We start from the raw sequence: 19582 nt of genomic DNA on the forward strand, positions 1-19582 counted from the left end.
TCTATTTTCTTACTCTTCCTGTTAAACTTCTATCTAGTCTACTCTTGTTGTCATGGAGAGTGTTGGAGATTGTTGCTGTTTCCTATTAATTGTTCTGCACCAAAATCTCCACTGATTTTAACACTGCTATTGGGCATGAATGTTTCCCCTCTGTTTAAAATAAAGTAAGTTCTTCTGGAGAGAGCTGTAGCACTTTATGTTTTTGTAGAATGCATCCCTCCCTGGGAAGACACTATGCCACAGCTTGAGAGCTGGAGCCAGGGACAGTAGCCTGTGACAACTCTTGCCATGACAACTCTGTCTTAGACTGGGCATGGGGATGATGATGGTGTATGATAGACTTGTCTTCTTGCTTGCCTCTGCTAGCATATAACTTCTACCTTATGATCAAGTTGGGGTAGGGACAATTGGGTCCCTATATTCTAGGCCAGGCATTCCTGTGTTAGAATTTACATTTTGTAAGTGGGTGGAAGAAGGAACTCAATACTTCTTGGTTGTGTTTTCTCGGAATAGAATTTCTGCAACATGGAGCTAAAGAGAAGGATGAGTAATGGTCACAGTTTATTTCTCTCAGGAAAAAAATCATCACTTAAACAGGAAGTTGGGAGAAGAATGAATCATATTATTGGTTACACCTTCCCAGAGTAGAGCTTTTACCACACTGAGCTGAGGAAGAAAAAGGAACAAAGACTAAAATTGCATTTATTTTCTTGAATAAATATTTCTCCATTTGCTATTTGCAAACTCTCAGAGGATCATACCCAGAGTAATTTAAAGGATTGTGCTTTTATTGTTTGTATGAATTGCGGATGTTTTTCTAGGAAGAGGGTCCAAAGATATCTTCACAGCAACATTTCACAGGTGTTTATCACCCTTTGTACATTTTTGCAGTCTGGTAAATTTATGTTTTGGTTTTTACATATTCTCTAGTTACTGCACTTGCACATTTATTTTTGGAGATCAGATCCAATATTTTTGAGTTTTTCACACTTTTCTCAGTGGTTGTCTGTTAAATAAATCTATCATACTCTCCACATTTAATAGTCAGGTTAAACCTCTTCCACCCAAAATATAGTATTTCCCTCCAACCCTCATCTTCCTTGTTCTGTGAGCTGTGTCTACGTCACACATTTCTTTTTTCTCTACTTTGACATACCTCACAATCCATATAGCTCCATGAATCAAAGCAGTGATTCTTAGAAGCACTCTGTCTCCTCAGTTATTTCAGGAATGGTGGCCTGAATTTCCACATTACAAGTCTAAACCACATTATTGTAAAGGACATGAAGAGATTTTAATATTTGTCCAATTATATTTCCAATGATAAATATAGCTGTCCTTTATTGAGCACCTACTATGTGTTAAGCACTCTGCTAAATTCTTCATATGCATGTTTTATTTAACTAAAAATATAATCTCTGCCAGTCAGATACTGGAAGAACAGTTTTACAAAGAAGAAATGTAACAATGAGAAGAAGACAAGTAACGTGTTTGATATTACACAACTGATTTATATATTTCTGTGATATTGTTTTTCTTATTTCAAAGCTCATTAGATCATGCCCCACATTTAATTGACACTTTACATCAAAAATATATTAAAATATTATTAGGGACTATATAACAACAAATCTGATGCAGTATTAAGCTAGGCAACTGAAGCCACTGCAAATGTTCTGATCAAGCGATTTAGCCCAAATGCACAACTTTTCATTTTTTCGCAACAATATTTTTAAAATTATTTACTTAGGCAAAATAAAAATGAACAGATAATAGGCCTTTATTCATGATAGCCTATGTTATATATACTAGAAGAGTAAAGTTAACATTCTTAGGTTGTTTTTTTTCCCAAAATCTGCCATGTTCTTGGTCTCAATTGATATCTTCTCTTTCGGTATGCACTCGGGGAGCATGCTACATGGTTTACAGTAAGGGATCATTGTAGTCTAAGATGCCAGACCCAACATCATATTTCTTGGCTCTAATATCATTAGACAGTCATATTTTATGGCTGTGACAGCAAGGCTATGACAGATGACACTTTGAGAGTGTTGGGGGAGAAAACTCATATAGCACTTAATCAAATGGTGGCAATGTCTAAAAGGATTAAAGTCAAGCAGGCTATAACTCATAAAATTATGTTTCCTATTATTATCTTAAAACTGACAGTGAAATATGTCTATCTTAAATGTGTATATGTGTGTATTATTATACATTTTCAAAAAAAATTTTAATGAACAAAACCAACATTTTTTCTCACAGAACTTTTTACATTTAGTTTTTTAAATGTACCTATGTATTTACATACTTTTTATGTTTTCTGAACACTTGAAATAGTGATCTAATTATCAAAACTATTTCTAAAGTGGTATTAGGCTGTTGCATAGCTTTACAAACACACACACACACACAAATAAGAAAAACAATGGCAATAGTCTGTAGAGCCAATGACAACAATGAAGTGTTGTCATTCTGCAAAGTCGATGCAAGCAGTTATAATAGTAGCTCATTGTCTAAGGTAAGAATAGTATTTCCCTTTGTTGCTATTTTAAAAAAAAATGATGTTCACTTAGCATGGCTTAAAAAGCAAAGTTGGTGAGAGGCTTGTATGACAATTGAGAAGTCTTCTAGTGAAGAAGTTTAAAGTATGTTTTTCTCCAAAACAAATTTTCAAAATCTGAATGACTATATTATAGCTGCTTCTCACCAAATATTTTATAAGAAAATATATTGTAAGATTTTTGCTTCTTGTAATAACCTTGAATTTTTCTATAGAAAACTATTGGCATGGTTGACTATGCTGCTCTAAATTTCTCTCATTGTTTCATTCTCTTTTATAATCTTCATGGTCTGTTGTAATGAAGATTTATCATCTGGTTAATTTCACCATTGATTAATTTAATTATTGAGAAATTTTATCTTTTAGAAACAGTTACTGAATTAAAAAGTCGTTTATAAAGAGTAAAAATAGCCCAGCTGGTGTGGCTCAGTGGTTGAGCATCGATCTGTACACCAAGAGGTTTCCAGTCAGCAGGGCACATGCCCAGGTTGTGGGCCCAGTCCCCAGTCGGGGCATGCAGGAGGCGGCTAATTGATGTTCTTTCTCTTTGATGTTTCTATCTCTCTCTCCCTCTTCCTTTCTCTCTCTCTCAAATCAATAAAGGAAAATAATGTTTTAAAGAGTGAAAATAAATGTCACAACTTTGCATAAAGATTCATACAATAATTGAGACACCTTGAGGCCACAAGGTGTATTATGATTTCTTATATTTCCGATAAGATGGGATAGGCTTCAAATTAGTGCATTCTTAAAGGATGGCTGATTTTCATGAACAGCATCTGGCTGTGAGCAAGAATGCTGAAATTTGTACAGACAGTATTAAAATTAAAGTCAATCTTGCCAGCTTCTGACCCTGTACACAATCAATGATGGCATATATTTTCTTCCCACAATATTTGTGGGAAGATGATGCTTTTGCGTAATGTATCAACCAGACCAAAACTCTTAAAATTGGTATAAAACTATGATTCAACTCAAATGTTTATAGGTCTCAAATGAGTGCAAACAGAAGCCTTTATTCAGTTCCATATTATTCTTGTTTATCAAAAAATAGTAATACCTGATTGTTGTATGGACATTTCTGATTTTTAATGTTGGCTCAAAAAATTGTAAAACTCTGTGATCAGAAAACATGGACACACTCCATCTAGATCCTAGTAGACCCAACCAAGGCCAGCCCATAATTCTGTGAAACTTCAGTTGCTTGATCAACCCTAAGATCTCGATCTCAGGTAGACTCTCAAAGCTTTTTCTTGGTGTTACAAAAACATGCACATTGTTCAGCAACTAGGAGCATCCTTATATACTGGACAGAATATATGCAAACATACAGCTGGCAAATAACGTGGGATAAATAGTTGATGTCTAGAAGAAATTTTTATATAAAGCACTCATATTTTCCAAGCTTGTGGCTGCACACAAGTCATCAGAGTGTATGGTCTCCTGTGTAAAAGTTCTGGGTGTCAAATCATAATTTTCAAATCTCTGCAGTATAGGTTTTTTTTAATCATTCACCACTATTTCATTGGTTTGAGAATAATCTTACTCTTGAAAGGTTTATAGTACATTATGATGCTATAGTTCCTCAGGTAATAGACCACTCATGTACAATAAAGATACCATTTAAAAATTGAAAATAAATGGTAATAGAAGGAGACTTGACTTGGAATGGCGAACATATAATAGAGATGATGTATTATAGAATTGTACACCTGAAACCTATATAACTTTATTAACCAATATCACCCCAATAAATTCAATAAAATTTAAAAAATGGTGAAATACATAAATATCAAACATATAATTAGCATCTTTCACAGTTAAATATCTTAACAAATGTGCTATATAACATTTATAAAAGAGTTTGAAGACCCATAGATGCTTTGAAGCTTTGTTTGATTTTGAAGTTCTGTGAAGTTATATTTTGAGATAATTATTTTATTTTTATCTAAAAGTACCATTCCAAAGATTTCAAAACTTGTGACATTTTTTCATGATAAAATAAATTTAATTCCAGCAATTGAAACTATTGAGACTCTCTATATCTATATATAGCTGGTTATAGATACATACTTATAGATAAATAAATAATTTAATGCACGATAAATTTAAAATAGTCTAATATAACCAGGAATATATGAAAAAAGAAATCCCAGTGGCAATTTCATGCAAACTTAAAAACTAATTTAAAATTCAGATGGAACCACAGAAAAACCCTAGAACATCAAAGCAACCTTGAGAAAGAACAACACAGCTAGAGGCATCACACTTCCTGACTTCCAAATGTGTTACAAAGACATAGCAGTCAAACAGTATGTAACTGGCATAAATACAGACGCAAAGGCCAACGGGACAAAATACAGAGCACAGAAATAAACCCATACATATACAGTCAATCGCACATCGAGGAAAGAATGGTGGTGAGAAAACTAGATATCCACATGCAAAAGAAAGAAATAGGACACTTATTTGATACCACAAAAATAAACTGGAAATGAATTAAAGACTTAATTAAAATACTTGAAATTATAAACCTCCTAGGAGAAAAAAAATAGTGGGAAACTTTTTGACATTGGTCATCACCATACTTCTTGGATATGAGACAAATGCACAGCAACAAATGTAAAGTTAGGCAAGTGGGCCCTGGTTCGTGTGGCTCAGGTGGTTGGGCATTGTCTCGTGCACTATAAGGTTACAGATTTGATTCCTGGTCAGGGTATGTGCCCTGATTTCAGGTTCATTCCTCATTAGGGGGCATGCTGGAGGCAACTAACTGATGTTTCACTTTCACACCAATGTTTTCTTTCTCTCTAAAAATCAATAAAAATATTTTTAAACATCCAATAAGAAGCAACTGTACAGAAAAAGAAACCAACAAAATGAAGAAAACCTATGGAATGGAAGAAAATATTAGCAAACTCTCTGTTAAGTGGTTTAATATTCAAAATGTACAAGGAACTCCTACAACTCAATAGCAAACAAAACCAGAAACAAAACAAAACAAAAATAACTTTATTTAAAAATGAACAAAATACTTGAATTGGCATTTCTCCAAAGAAGACACACATAGTCTACAGTATATGAAAAGATGCTCAACATCATTAATTATCAGTGAAATACAAAACAAAATCACGACATATCACCTGCACCCAGAAAGATGGCTATTATAAATAAACAAACAACAAAAGGTAAGTGTTGATGAAATTATGGAGAAATTGGAACCATTTTATACTCTTGGTGGAAATAAAAAGTAGTGTGGCCACTATGTAAAACAGCAGGGAGGTTCTTGAAAAATTAAAAATAAAACTTCCATATGATCCAACAATTTAAATTCTGGGTATATATCCAGGAGAATTAAAATCAGGATCTTAAAGAGATATCTGTACTCCCATTTTTTATTGCAGCATTAATTAATTAATTAATTAATGAAAAACCGATGAATGGATTAGGAATAGATGGCAGGTATACACTGTGGAATGGAATATTACACAGTCTTTTAAAAAGAGGGAACCCTGAAATCCGTGACAACATAGATGAAACTGGAGAAGACTGTGGGAAGGGAAATAAGTGACTCACAGAGGACAATTACTACGTTATTGCACTCTGTGAGGTATTTGGAATAGTCAAAATCAAAAAACAGGGAGTAGAATGGTGGTTTTGAGGCTGGAGGGAAGGAGAATAAGAATGTGCTAGATAAATATGGTTTGTTATGCAAGAGATCTGCTGTACAACATTGTGCTTCTAGTTAAGAGTACTGTATGATACACCTAAAATTTGTTAAATGGCTAAATATCATATTAAGTGTTTTATGACAATAAAACAAAAACAATTGCATTGCATTTTAGCAAAGAAAATTTCAGAAAAATTGAGAAGGGATGTTAACTGTTAAAAATAGGTATCAACAATATTTACTATTTTATTATTGCACTTTTATTAGTAAATGATATATATTTTTATACATTTATATATGATTAGAATACAAAAATTCATAATAAGCCAGATCTGAAAAGAAATTTAAATACCATCTAGTTCAATCTACCTGAAGTCCCTAAAAGATAAGTGAATTTTGATGTACTGCCAACAGAAGAAACTAAAATTCAAACTCACATATTTCGATAATAAGTCCAGGCTTTTACCCATTATTATGGCCCAACTATATAAAATATTTAGGATTATTGATTTTAATATAAGACTAATAGAAGGCAGAATTTTTAAGAGTTACTTTCTAAAAGTACCATTTGCTTTTTTATTAATAATGTGCCAGATATTTGCTCCTTTTAATATTCTATAAATGTCCATCTCAATTATGTCCTCTGTTTTTAAAAATAATTTTACTTCTTTATATAAAGGTTCTACTAGAGAAGATGTTGAAAAGAAAAAGTTTAATTTTTTGCTAATAATATATATTTTTTTATAAGTATTCAAACTACCCTTAAAAATCAAATAACACCACCCAAAAGCATGAGTCCTTTCTGATGATTGCTAAGTGAGCACTGTTTTAAAGGACAATTTTTAAATAAAATTTCACTCTTGAAGTTAATTACAAAAAGGTATTTAGCATATGATACTCCATTTTTAAATTTCCAGTTTACTTGATATATAAATTGGCTTGTTGAAGGTGTCTTCTTTTAATCAAGGTTTATACATATCTGGTAGAGTCCACTGCATTCCTTGTCCGGAAATTGTAAGTTAATTGTGAGGCTAAGAAAGACCTCAAGTAATAAAAGAGAAATCACACTTTATGTGACCCGTGAATCCATAAAAATCCTAGAAGAAAATGTAGGCAACAAAATTTCGAACATCATATGCAGCAGAATTTTCACTGATACATCACCTAAGGCAACAGAAACAAAGGAAAAAAAGAACACATGGGACTACATCAAACTAAAAAGCTTCTGCACAGCAAAAGAAACAATCATCAAAATGGAAAGGCTACCCACTGTATGGAAGAGCATAATTGCGAATGATACATCAGATAAGGGGTTCATTTCCAAAATATATAGAGTGCTCATACAACTCAACAAAAGGAAAACAAAGAACCCAATTAAGAAAATGGGCAGAGGAGCTGAAAAGACACCTCTCCAAACAGGACATACAAATGGCTAAGAGACATATGAAGAAATGCTCAACATCACTAATCATCAGAGAGGTGCAAATTAAAACAACAATGAGGTATCACCTCACACCTGTCAGAATGGCCGCCATCAACAAATCATCAAACAACAGTTGGCGAGGGTGTGGAGAAAAGGAGACTCTAGTACACTGCTGGTGGGAATGCAGACTGGTGCAGCCACTATGGAAAACAATATGGTGTTATCCCCCAAAATTAAAAACTGAATTTCTATTTGACCCAATGATCCCATTTCTAGGAATATACCCTAAGAAGCCTGAAACACCAATCAGAAAGAATATATGTATCCCCTTGTTCATAGGAGCACTATTTACAATAGCTAAGATCTGGAAACAGCCCAAATGTCCATCATTAGACGAATGGATAAAAAAGCTGTGCTACATATACACAATGGAGTACTATGCAGCTATAAGAAAGAAAGATCTCTTATCCTTTGAGACAACATGGAGGGACCTGGAAAGTATTATCCTAAGCGAAACAAGCCAAGCAGAGAAAGAAAAATATCACATGATCTCACGTATTTATGGAATATAATGAACATAGCAGCCTGAGGAATAGGGTAGACCCAGAGACGGGGAAGTAGGGTACAGACTGACAACCGTCAGAAGAGGGGGTGGGGAGGTATGGGAAGAGATAAAACACAGAACTTATATGCATGTACACCTAATCAATGGACACGGACAACAAAGCTGGTGATGGGGAGGAGGGTGTTAATGGGGAAAAAAAGGAGAAACACCTATAACAAAAATAAAATAAATAAATAAAAGTTTAAAAGCAAGGAGGCAAGCCTACCATGTAATGAGTGATATGTTAAACAAATGAGAAGTTGTGATATTAAGTATAATCTTCATGGTCACCACTTTAAAAAGAAATAAGTTCTTTCATTTCTCCTTCCAAGTTCAGCAAGTGTCCAACTGGTTTCCCTGTCTCCAATGTTGCTCCCCACCAGACAGTTTTCTTCACTGTGCTCAAAACGCAAATCTACAAGTGTCCCCTCTGAACCTGAAACTCTCCCATTACTCTGTTACTTAGAGGATCAAATCCAAGTTTATGTTCAGAGCATTAAATATCCCTTGGGGTCATTGACTGCTTGTCTTCTTGCACAGTCTGTGTGACTAACGTATCAGACACTCTTCACCTCGAGGCCTTGCATGTGCAGCTTCCTGGAGCATCCTGATCTTTCTTCATCTTCCTCTCCTTTGTCTTTCATTCCTGCTAAGGAGCCCTTGTTTACTGATCACACTCACTGAACCCCTTCGTCCCGATCATGTGTGCCTTCCCTTTTCTCGCCAAGCCCCCGGTGGTGTCCCATTTAGGTACTTATTTATCTTTTTAGGCAGAATCTTACAGCTTCCTAAATCTCAACAGTCATATCTTATAGTATGTGACTATGTGACACATGACAATCCCCCAATAGTTAATGTTTGGCAAATGCATAAAGGAACAAATATACTGAGCCGAATATCATCTTCTTTAAAACAGTTCATGTCTCAGTGGTGTTTCCACAAGAAGCCAAGGAAGACATGATTTGCCAGACTTTAGAGGTCTCAGATGCTGATCAGAACAGCCCTGTCCCTGATGCTGCCCCAGCTATTCTGACTTCAAGTTCTTGACCAAACCTCAGCTTGCATGCCTGGGCATTCCACCGATCCCTTTGTATGACCACTATGCAACTATCCATTGCATTTACAACTAATCTTTTGGAAAATGTTTTGAACAATAAAACTAATATATTCCACTCTGTCAATGTTTTCAGTCAATGCAGATTTTATTTTAATCCTGTTTTTTTCTCACAACCCACTTGTGTCACTCTCTACCTTGATCACGGGATAGTTAATTATACCTTCCACTCTATTCTTCAGTGACCCAGATTACTTCAACCGTATTTAAATCAGATTCTATGATGGTCTGTGTAATATCAGCCCTGAAACCAGATGTTGCCTTTCTCTGCTTTAGGTCAGTGAGTGGCTCCCTGCCTCATGTGTGGAAAGGGAAAATATGTCTCAATACATTCTCCAGCAAAAACTCACGGGGCAGAAAATTCTCACATTCATGAGAGTATGCTGTGGTATAAAGCATAATGACTGCCTAGCTAAAGAGGTAATTTATTAATCTACAGATATGCACCAATGCGTTAACAGATACATTCCTTGGAGAAATAGTGAGTGAAACCCTGAGCAACGTGCTATGAGGCAGTAACATTCAAAGAAGAAAAGGAAACCTGTTTTTAATACCCTAAGGGAAAAGCTAAGGATGGTGTGATCCAGTGAGAGTTGGTTGTGGTGTGATCACAGGCAATTTGAAAAAACACACACACAAAAATCAAGTTTTTGAAAACCAAACTGTATTTACAATATTTTCTATTTCCTTCATTATTCTTCCAGCAACTTAATGGGTATTCTCCCCCTTATCCCATATTCAAGTTTTATAAAATACTAATGTCAGGAGTAAATCAAGTGGCCACACTCAAATTCAATCAATCAGAAATTGTGATCCTCTATCAAAAACCAAAAATAAATACTGAGTTAAAAGTCATGTCAGAAATGTTAATGGCAGCATATTTTGGAGTTCTCTAGATATTTATGTTTTTCTATATCTGTTTGGTCACATCCCTATGAACTAGTTACTACAATGAAAACTTTATGACAAAAATATCAAAGGAGAAATTTTTAGGAAACTTACAAACAGTAAGACCATATTACACTCGGTCTTCTTTACAGACTTTAGACACTATATCAATGTCAACAATAATTGCAGTCACTGGAATAGTAAACATTATTACAGCTTCATGACATCTATTTAAAGTTATTCTACTTTTTAGGTTTTTATCTGAATTCATAGGTGCTTCAACTAGAAACTGTGAATATGATTTTATTTAATAAACTGACCTCAGAGCAAGGGTTAATTTAAAACATTTGTATTAATTAATTGACCTTGCATTGTTTCCTCTTCAAAAAATTGTACTCTCATTTTGAAAAATGAAATTTCAAAAACAAACCCTACCTAGAGTTTCCTTGTTTCTTCCATTGCATTTTCAGCGATGTAGTGGCTTTCTGTTAGATTTTAAAACTCTAGATACATGTCTGACCATTGACTTGACATTTAATTTTGCATCAGAAGTTAAAATAGCTTGAGAACAGTCATAAGTAGATTATTTCTAATTAAAGCTAAAAATATTAAAATATATTTAACTATTTCACAGTACATTTTATTACACTTATTACATTATGCACTATATTAAAATAGCAAAATATTATTAAATTATTCTGTGTAAGAAAATACATTTTACATTATAGGATATTTTCCCAGGCTCTGACTAAAAAAATTTGTACATTATTATATCTTGCCACTAATATTCTGAAGTCTCTCTTGAGTTTAAAAACAGTTTTTTTTTTTTTTTTGTTTTGTTTTTTTTTTTATCCTCACCCGAGGATATTTTTCCATTTTTTGTACAGATAGAGTGGGAGGGAGAGAGAGGAAGGGAGAGAGAGTGAGAAACATCGACGTGAAGGGACACATCGAGTGGCTGCCACCCGCACGACCAACCAGGGCCGGGGACAAACTGCAACCGAAGTACGTGCCCTTAGCGGGAACCGAACCCGGGTCTCTCTGGACCGCAGGCCGACGCTCTAACCGCTGAGCCAAACTGGCCAGGGCTTGAGTTTAAAAACAGTTTAAAAAATTATTAAAAAAATAAATGTAGAAGAAACAAGATGCTATCTGACATGAATTCTTTTCAGTTTTAGAAAGAGGATTTATTTTGGATCCTTGTCATGACACCAGAAAAGCAGGCAGAGCCCTTCAATCCCACGATGTTGGAAAATCTTACTGGAATAAGTATTTTCTGGTTGTGCTGTTCAGTCCTCCAGCGCTGGTTCTGCAGCCAGTGGTTTAATTGTGTCGATGACTAACATCCATTGTGCAAAGAACTTAATTACATACTGTGGTTCAGTTTCTGTTTGGCCAGGCAGCCGTTCATCCATAAAAGAGCTCTGCAGAAAGCAACTGGTAAAATGCAAAAGAAATGGAAAGCACATGACTGGAGTCAAGAAGCAAGGCAGTAGCTTTCAAAGAAAAGCCAGAACACTTTACCGGGGAGCTGGACTGTACTCCTAAAACAGAGGAAAGGTTGGCAGCCAAGGAGAAATATTTTGTAATTTTGCTTATTGTTCAACATTATAACATTATTTAAACCTCCTTTTCTTTCTTTTTTTTTTTTTTACTAGTCAATTAGTGAAATTCAAGTAAAACTGAATTATTTTTAAAGACTTTATGGCTTTAAAAATAATATTGTCCTTTGGAGTTATGTGGCTATTCTCCATCTCCTCTGTTGTGAGATAATTGCTCTATTAAATTTGTGATAGTGGCTCCTTGGGAACTAACAGGATAGCTATGCAATAACCCTGGGTTATTAAGGCAGACAGAGTTGAAAGATCTAACATTTTGTATTGCTTTACTGCTGCTTTGAGTCTAGCTTACAATATCAAGATATAATCATGGAAATACTAGACGTTATATCTGTGACAGTATTAGTTTCAAACTTCAAATCAGTAACTCAAATATATTTATCAGTGAAAATGCTTAATGGAAGCAGAATATTTAAGTCTGAGCATCATCTGAACATCCTAGTTAAAGCTGGGCTCTGGAGATTAGGGAATAAATGTACCCTGCAACAGACAATCACTGCACTCACTATTTTTTTTTTTTTTTTGCAAAGAGACTACAGTTTAACACAATTGCATTTTAGGTGCTTTATTCTAGCAGTTGCCATTTGCCATTGAAAGGGGTGTTAATTTATAGATTTTTTCTGCACTAAGTTGTTTTTTCTTCAATTTAAAACATGTTGGAATTCAGCAAATAGAGATGATTAATAACACATTCCCAGAAATTGTCACTTGGTTTGAATGTTGGATGGACACGAGGAGAGGGACAAATTTGTGGTGAAGGTATTGACTCCAGTCAAATAGACCTGGAGTTTTGAGTTCTGAACTCTGCCAGATATGGGCTGTTGACCTTGGATAGATCATGCTGTGCTTTTAAATGTTTATTTCCTCATGCATGAACTAACAATTAGTATACATAGTGTGCAAGACTAATGTGAGCATTGCATGAGATAATGTGTACACAGTCCTTGGCACGTAGTAAATGCTCAAGAAACCTGGGTCGGGTTGGTTAGAGCAGTGGGCCTGCAGTGCGGAGAGTCACCGCGCTGCCGGGAGCTGCTGTGCTGCCAATGGCCTTCCTGATGGAGGCGCTCAGGCCGGAAACCCTTGCTGAGAACTGTGGAAACCATCCGCTGGTGTTCAGAGGACTTCCAGAATCAAGGAACTTCTCAACTCTGAACTCACTTTTTCTGCTATTTATGAATTTGCTTATTTATCTACTGAGGAGAACATTTTTTCTGAGATGGTAGCCTTGATAGATAAGCTTAAGGATCGGTTTTATTATATATTTTCTCTATAAAGTTAAGCAAGCTTTCTAAGTGGGTGGCCAAGATAGTCCCTGTTCTTGTTGTGGTCGTGATTGTTGGATTTCTGCAGGAGTGAAGTGGCAGGTGGAGGGGATAGTCAAAAACCAGTGATGGAAAGGCCATGATCAAGAAGCTAACATTTTGGAGTAGTGGCGCAAGGACTTGAAGTAATCTCTTTTGTCCTAGTACTCACACAGGACTGAGTTCACAAAATTACAAGAAATCTGAAAAACTGAAAATGGCACAGAATGTATTTTGTTAATCATCTAAATGTTGGATATTTAAGAAAACAATTATTTTGCTTGGAGATGAGAAACGAGGTGTTTAATATGGGGGTTGAGGATTCTAAAATCTTTGTTACTTAGCATTTGGTCAAAAATGAAAAATAATGGTGTATTTTAATTTGAGTAATTTAGATTATTAATGAGGAAAAACTTACCTAAAAATAAAAAAAATGTAGAATCAAGAAAATTTCTAAAGATAATAAAGGAATCATCCTTAACTGTTTTAAAAATCACAGATTTTAGCTTTGATATTAACTATTAAATCTGAGATTTATTAGAAATTAAATCATATCTTTATTATGCTTAAATTATAATCTAGTTTAAAAGAAAATAAGTAAATTTCATTTACTATATGAGATCTATATACATTTTATGATGAGCTTAAGAAGATTTATAAGAATGCATTGATTTATTTAAAAATACATCTTAGACATCAAGGGAACCTTAGAAAACTGCTCATAATATATTTATGTTATACTCTAGATTATTTTATTAAAAAATGTAAAATTTGCTCCTGTAATAACAAAGAATAGAAATGGACCAGGTTTGTTCTTAACACAAAGATCGCAAAGACACAGATCAGAAGGAAACTCTTCGGGGAAAATTTTCCTAAGTCATCATCTAATCATATAATCAGTATAGCAGGTCATGAAAAGACTCAAGACACTTGCTTTCTAAAAAGTCTGACCTAGAATACTTTTTTGTCTTAGATGATAATGGCTTAGGGCTGGAAACACACATCATCATTGATTATAATAAATGAAAATTGAGAATGAATGAACAAGTAAATGTTATGGACCTAATAGCAATACATGAAAAGCCTACAAGAAAAATGAGTCTGGTTTCTTTAACTCAGTTAAGATCTTAGCTTATCCATTAAAGATTTTTGTGGCATTGACAATAAAAAAATATAAAACAAACTAGCAAACAAGAAACATTTCAGGTAATTTTGTTCTACTTTCCTTCCAAAATCCTCTTGATTCTCTTATTTAATCAATCTTGAATTGCAAAAGAAAACCAGTAAGTCATCAGAGAAATGCTTTAAGCGTTTAGAGCATAGGAAAAAAACTGGTCTCCCTTTCTCCCTAAGAACGCATTATTAAAAAATCTGTAAGATGTAAGACGTGTTTTAAATGTGCACCCACGCACCAGACAACCACTGCCACCACAAAAAAGAAACGTGGTCCAAAAGTGACTCAAACAGAGACCTTTGTACGTCCTGCAGAGAGCCGGGGCCTTTCGACATATTTGTGGCTTCATTGCAGGAAGCAGACTCTTATTTGTTGATGAAGCTATTATGTAGTTATGAAGCATTGCTCTTTCACTAGGCAGTGCAATATTTTTAAACTGTTGGTTAAAATACAGCAAATTTAAATTCTTCATCAAAAAGCGGAAAACCAGAGAATGAGCTCAATCTCCCACCCAGCTTTGTAGCAAAAGTTGCCACCTCCAAGATCAGAGGACACAATGTGTTTCCATTTATAATTTCCGCATGTTTAGAACTTGGCTGTGAAAAGCCACGTCCCTTCAAATGGATGGAATTTGGCATGCAAACAAGTGAATTGTCTATATTTTAAATATATATATTTTGAATACCTCAGTTGCTTCTGTAAAATATGAATGCCAAAATTCCAAGTTTTCTTAAAATCATATTTCTTCCCTTCCAACTTAAATATATAATAAGATCTTCATACTGAAGATGAATGAATTTTAACTGTTTTCACACTATGCCTAATAGTAGCCTAGAAAGGAATATTTTTATATCCTTTCTATTAAATGACTTTATATCTTAAATAAAAGGATAATTTTTGAATAGAAAGAAATATAGGCCAGTGAGTAGGCCTCTACTTTGTAATGTGACATGTTAATTAAAACATGGATATACTAATTTTCCATCATAATATATATACAAATATGTATTTTATTCTATAATCAGCGCTGATTATATGTGCATGCATGTGAATGTGTGTGTGTAAATATTTACAATATATTTAGAAATTGATAACTTGTATTACAGATTAGATTTGTGCTTTCAGTATGTAGTAGATATTATATTTGCTTACCAATATTTCTCATACATGGGAGTATTGCATTGATCCATTTTTTAAAAACTAGACATGGCCTTGGGCTTTGCTTTGATAATAAAATGCCTTTAAGAGTTTGTGTGTAGCTGTCTTTTCTCTCTTTAGCTTCTGTCCAGATCTAGGAGGCCATGTGTTTAAGACAGAGCTGTTACAGAATGCTAGACCTTCCCCATTGAGTCACTACATGGAGTACGGTTGTCTTGGAGAGTTGCCCAGACCTGCAACAGACATTGTGTAACATAGAGATAACACTTTGTGGTGTTGAGAATCTGAATTTGTATGTTGTTTTTTTATGGAAGCATAATCTAGACTGGTATAATCTATAGCAGTGATTTAAAACATTTGAACTTCTCATCACCAGTAAAAAATTTTAAGTAGGCACTTTCAACATTTATATTTATTTACTTGCAAATCTCATAGCATATTATTTTGCTTATCTACTATATACATTATAAAACATACTCAGAAAATAAAAGTGATAAATTAAAAATGAAATTTTGTTCTCTAATATTTTTTTCACTCTCCAATTTATTGTCTTTGCTACTGGATCACCCACACCTTACTTTGGAGACCACTGATCCAGAACATAGTGAGACCACTGACACTTATATAGAGATAATCAAAGGGAAAATTTACTATCAAATATAAAGAGATGCTGTAATTTTGGGCTGTGATTATTAACTCTCCTCCCTGTAAATCAGTGTGTCTCAAAATGTGGCTCAGAAATATGAGTGTCTTTCTCTGCACTAAAGAGATCACAGTTTTTGTAGGGCCCAGGAATCTCTATTGTACTAGCTCCACCTTACCCTTACCTGTTTCAAGGTATTAAAACCTTGTCTTAAAATATTCTGGAATAAAGAATTCAAGTTTTACTCTCCATGGAAAATACCTGAAGGGAATAACACAGATACCATTACTATTTTTGTATGTTACATCTCTACACTAGTTAGCAATGGTTAATTTGAAACTGAAGTTCAAAAATAGCATTCATGTAACCAGAGTTTCTTCTGGAAACACTTGTAATTAAAATCACATTGGGAGAGAAAGCCAAAAGATGTCCCAAACTCGGGCTAATAGATTAATTTTCTGAAGTAACAGCATAACATGAAACTTGAAGCACTTGCTACATATGAGATATGTATAGAAAAAAAACAACAAAAAGTCTGTATCAGAATAGGTGGGTTTAAAATATGGCAATTGGTAATTTCCAAAAGACTTCATTGTTAACCACTGTTAACTGATCCCATAATTTAAAGAAAATTTTTTTTTCTTTATTGATGTTTAGAGAGAGAGGAAGGGAGAGGGAGAGAAACATCGATGAGAGAGAACATCTATTGGCCACATCCTGCATGCCCCCCACTGGGGATTGGGCCCACAACCTGGAAATGATCAGAATCGAACCAGTGACCTCTTGGTGCATGGGTCGATGCTCAACCACTGAGACACACAGGCTGGGCTGATCCCATACTTTATCAGCTAGAAGAAATGGTATCATAAATATTTTGGCCATCGTGTTTTTAGTTACCACACATGGTTGAAATGGAATAAAAGTCCATTGTTTTATAATATAACTCTTCACCAGTCAAATGTTTCAGAGTATCCAAAGAAGAGTTTCCAATTTAATGCGCTAAAAATTTTTATCTCATAATGTATGCACTACTCGGTAACCATAATAAGTCACCCACAGGGGTCAAGTCAATGTTTTTCAAAAATGAGGATCTCACTTAGTAGGCTATGCAAGGTATATAAATAACTGTCTTAAAAAAGATATGATAATATTAATTAATCTCTTGTCGTTATGATGTTTAGTTCAACGGGTACTTCCACAGATACCAAATACAGTGTTGATAATTATAAGAATAGAAGACTTATAGCTATTTTCAAAGTGCATTATCTCAGGTGACAGCCAAGATGCATTATAGGAACTCACATATGAGCAATGAATTACTCCTTCCAGTGATGAGAAGAGGCTGGTGTCCGGATCTACAGCTCCCTAAGTTAAAGCGTAGGAGCATTCCACTGCAGAGCATTCAGAGAAGAGGCTTGTTATTGAAGATGACGAGAAAATAGAGAGAGCACCTTATACTTAACCCAGATTCTCGTCATTAAGATTATTTGAAGGTTTCAAAGCTTTGCCAAGCAAAATGGGAATCAACTCTGAACAAACTTGCTGTGTGTAGTTTGTAGTTAGGGAGAAAGCAACCCAAGGTGAAGAAGGCTCTAAACAAGTAATCTTTCCCCAGCAAGAGCCTGAGATAAATGCTGGTTTTTAAATAATTCTAGAAACATCAGCTCATCCTTTCATTTTTTTTTTTTCAATAATTCTTAAAAAAGCGTTTGCTCTCATCTTGAACAGATGAGTGAGATGTTCCTGAGGAAGAACACAGCCTAACTAAGGTTCATTTATTATTCAATTCATTTCAATTTGTAATGGTGTATCATTCATGCCATTCTTTGGCAGTTATTTTCATTTTCAGTGACCGAAGTAATATCTGGCACAGTGTAGACACTCACAAAAATATTTACTATTTGAAGAAATAAATAAATACTTATTCATAAACACATTCTGGTTTGATATAAATGCAAGTCCAAGTAGAATTAGCTGCTTACTCTTCTATGTTCCCATGGTGATTTATGTCTTCTGCTATTATGTAATTTACCACAGTAACTTTTTTAAAATATATTTTTAATTGATTTTTTAGAGAGAGGACGGGAGAGAGAGAGAAACATCAATGTGAGAGAAACATCGATAGGCTGCTTCCTGCATGCCCCCTAATAGGGATCGAGCCTGAAACCCAGGCATGTGTCCTGACTGGGAATTGCACAGGAACCTCTCAGTCCATGAAACGAGGCTCAATCTACTGAGCCACAATGGCTGGGCTACCACAGTAACTTTTATTTATTTATCTTATGTGTCCATCTTACAAACTGTGACCTCCTTAATAGTAAGGGTCATGACTAGTGGAGCCTATGTTCTCAAAACTTGCATCATGTCTAGGACCTACTAGATATTTGGCAAATATTTGTACAACTGAATTATATAGAAATTGTAGACGTTTCCATCCCTCATCTGGCATAGCTTAAAACCGACCTAGCAGAGCAGAAGGTGATCACACTGATCAGAGGCAAGAAGGGATAGCAATCAGAATGGCTCACTGGCATGACAGAGCAACATGTGGCCACCTGGGAAGGACTTCCTGACCCATGGCACAAAGTCGGTGGAAGGCATGGGAAGACTTCCTTGGATTCCAGTGGTGACGGGTATAGAGGATGTTTGCCATTAACCCTAGCAGAATCAGCTGGGTCAGAGCAGAGGGTCAACACTGCGGAAATCAGAAGAGGTGGGAAAGAGCCAATGGGAGGGCTAGAGCTGACACACAGTTCTATACAGGCTCAAAGTCCAGGTGTCAGCGATGTAGGCAACCTGGAGGTCTGAACTTTTCTTGTGTCTAATGTGAGAGTCACCTTAAATCATGTGCCACCCTGATCCCATGGAGGAAATACGGGGCCGATGTGACCACCATAGGTGCAATCCCTGAAGTTCACTGAGGCAAGCGTTGAACTCTTGACTATAGCAAGGGGTTGAAGAGGATCCTGGAGTGGGGAGACTGGAATCAAAGCTCATGTGGGTTCCAGTATATGCCTGCTGCAGCCAGGCTGATTCCAAGCATTACAGAGGAGCTTTGAAAGTTTTGAGAAAGGCACTCCAAATCATGGGAGCCCCTTAGATGAAAGCCTGGAGCAGGGACCCCACTTGACTGGATAGGTTTATATTGATATGAATAAAAATTTCCTGAGGTGCTTATTAAATATGCATAATTCTTAGTTCACCCCAGACATACTAAATCAGAAACTCTGTGCATAGATTTGAAATCAATGTTTAACAAGCTCTCATCATTGTTAGGGACACTACTGTTTAAGAGCCACTGGTCTGATCTACACACACACACACACACACACACACACACACACACACACACAGTATTATATAATCTGGCTCATTAGTATAAATTCAGATTGATACCCAGGCTCATTTACCACTCAAAATCTTTG

Source organism: Molossus molossus, unplaced genomic scaffold (assembly GCF_014108415.1).
Source record: "Molossus molossus isolate mMolMol1 unplaced genomic scaffold, mMolMol1.p scaffold_m16_p_5, whole genome shotgun sequence".
Taxonomy (NCBI): Eukaryota; Metazoa; Chordata; class Mammalia; order Chiroptera; family Molossidae; genus Molossus; species Molossus molossus.